Genomic DNA, 3324 nt, shown 5'->3' with positions numbered 1-3324 from the left:
CTGGAACCTGAGGGAACACACGTCGTGACCAAACTCATTAAAATGCCTGGCGACAGAGGACTTTACATCTCTGTTTCTAATGCTACTCTTGTGTTCTGAAATGCGAGTTTTCAACTCTCTGATAGTTTTTCCAATGTATACTAGCCCACATGGACACTTCAATAGATACACAACAAATTTAGTTTTACACGAAATCCTACTCTTAATCGAGTACTTTCTTCCAGAGTGAGGATGGAAGAATGTCTCTCCTCTGATCATAGCATTACATTGAATACAGTTAAAACAAGGAAAATTACCATTCTGTACATCAGACAAAAAATGGGAGGGGCCAGGGGGGCGTGTGTAGCAGTCAGCTCTGACGACCATATCTCGGACATTTCTAGCCCGTTTTTGAGCAAACAAGGGAGGCTCACCAAATAAATGGCCCACTTGGGGGTCACTTTGCAAATCTTCCAGTGACTTAAAATACATTTTTTTATTTCCTGAGAAGCAGGTGAAAAAGTAGCGGCACACACTATTCTAGACCCTCGGGCAGGGGCGGACTTCGGGACCAACAGGTCCTCACGCTTCAACCCCCTAACTCTCTGTAGGCTGTTCTCAAGGATTGTGTTGTTAAAACCTTTTGCCCTAAACCTTGTACATAGTTCAGCAGCCTGCTCTTCAAACATGTGGTCAGAGCTGCAAATCCTCCTGATCCTCAAAAGTTGACTGTATGGTAAACCTCTTTTGAGGCTGGGGGGATGATAACTAGAGTAGTCCAAAAAACTATTCCTGTCTGTCTGTTTTCTATACACCTTTGTCAGTAGTTGTTCAGATTTGTTTACAGAAACATCAAGAAAGGAGCCAGTGTCTTCACTGTATTCTAGTGAGAATTTAATAGATGGTAGTCTGGAATTAATATATATATTGAACTCCTCTAGTTGAGTGTGTCCCAGAGAACAGAAAAAATATATCATCAATATATCTGAACCAACACTTCAAAAAAATGGAGAAGGGGTTGTTATTATAAACAAAGTCTTCTTCAAACTTTCCCATAAAGAGGTTTGCATAATTAGGGGAGCATGGACTACCCATAGAAACCCCCTGACATTGAAGGTGCCCAAATTCTTTCCCATGAAGGGCCAAAACTCAATCTGGGTGGAGGGCCGAGTGCCAAAAATAAACGTTGTGGAATTACATTAAAATGTATTGTGTTTTATAGAAAATTAACATTCTAAATCTAAAATAACATTTCAATATAATAATCTACTTTTTATCTGTTTGGTAATTGTAATAATTTGCAATTGGTTATATATATTTAAAAAAACATCTGCATTTGTGGGGAGCTTAAACATTTAATCACTAAACACCCAGTTAAAAACAGTTGTATTTTCCACCTTTGTAATCAAGAGAGAAATTTGACTTGACTTGATCTTTTGTAAACAATTTGCCATGACAATTTGCAGGGATGCAATCTCAGGAGTGAACACAGTATCCGCAGCCACATTCAGACACTGTTTCACAAAGTCACCACATAAAAAAGCTCGTCCACCCTTTGCAATCAGTGCAGATATCTGATAACTTGCCCGAGTTGCATTCTGGATAAAAAAATCAGTAAAAAAAAAAAAAAAATCCCAAATCCCAAATCCGTGGTGGGCCAAAACAAACAGAGCGGGCCAAGTTGCGGCCCCAAATTGGTCAGCACTGGTCTAGGGCATATGATACAGCTATTACTCATTTCGCCACAGCACCGCCGCCACACCGCTGCTGAGGCAACAGCGGCACACCGGAACCGGCAGCAGAGCAGCCAAACCAAACAAGCAACAACTGCAGACATTCTGATTACTCTAACGTTAACCGGGACTAACTAGCAAGGAATCTAACTAATCTACAGCCTAGTCTGCTCTGTTCTAACCTACTCTAATCTAATCTTAGCCTGAACTATGTAACATTCACAAACGATCTAGCTATTCTACAGCCTAACCTAAACTATGTCGAGTAGTAGGCTTGTTTTTTGGGGCAGATCTAAGCTCTTGCTCTCTTTCTGACTCTCACTCGCTTGCCTCAACAGGAGCAGTGAGAATTTGACTTGCAGACAAATGATTGGTTAAAAAGGACAAAGTGGTTTGAAGATGTCCGCCGGAACAGAGCCAACTATTTACTCTCATCTTCAGTCATGAGGGTGAAAGGAACAGATGAGTTTACTTTATTTAGTTTATTTAGTTTATAGTTCTACGTTCATTCACCTTGCCCATGATCTTCAGGGCCATACTCTCTCCTCCCAGTTTTGCCATCTAAAGAGCAACCTATTGAGGATTTGGCAGGATTTTTTTTATTTTATTTTAAATTTTTGTTAATATATGTTTTCATTGCATTGTCGTTACAATTTAATCATGTCAAAATTAAATTCAGTCAATTTAGTCAAATGACGAAGGGCTAATCACCACCGTGTGTGTGTGTGCGCAGGTTAGTGCTGTTCGGCCTGGTGGGTGTGAATGTGTACCTGGAGAGGATGATCTACCAGTGTGTGGTGAACTCTGAGCACCCCGAACACACACACATGGTCAGTACACACACACACACACACACACACACACACACACACACACACACACACACACACACACACACACAGTCAGTCCACAGTCAGTCCACAATAATTTGTTACCATATTTCCTCTAATAGTGGCCGGTAGTCAATAACGCCCAGGGGCATGGTCGGCACCAACAAATAAAGGCCGCCTCCAAATACAGGCCCTGGGGGGTGGGGGTGGGGGTGGGGTGGGGTGGGGGTAGCGCTAAACTCCTGGTGCCTGTTATATCGTGTAACTGTATTTTGTAGTAACGTACAAGTGCCACAAGATGGCAGTAGCTACATTTGAAGTAGCACGGGACCTGTTAACCTTGCAAGCCAGCTGGATTCTTGCGAGATCTTGATCGGATCACGTGATGAATCCATCTCGTCATCAGGCCAGCGTTAAGCTGATTGGCTGAAACGCCCGAAACTGGTCCAGGACCGGGAGCTACCATGCAAAGCCAACTCGGCTGGACAACATACAGCACTGCCTCTTTTGGTCTCTATTATATAAGGTGACGTTACAGATCACCACGTTTCAATAAATGTTTTTGGAGATTTTAAGGTGCTTGGACATTTGTTGATGAGCGATCGTCTGCAATACATGATTCAGATGTAACGTTACGTGATTTACCCCAGAAGTAGCATATTGTAGCGATCCTGGGTCTGTGAGTATAAAGCAAGCACGTGGACCTTAGCTAAAGGGATTGTCCCTTTAGCTTGATGGTTAACGTGTTGGGCTTGTAAGTTGGAGACTACGGGTTCGCGAAC

The sequence above is a fragment of the Poromitra crassiceps genome (assembly GCF_964638095.1).
Source record: "Poromitra crassiceps genome assembly, chromosome: 8".
In the NCBI taxonomy this organism is placed as follows: Eukaryota; Metazoa; Chordata; class Actinopteri; order Beryciformes; family Melamphaidae; genus Poromitra; species Poromitra crassiceps.
This window is presented reverse-complemented; position numbering follows the sequence as displayed.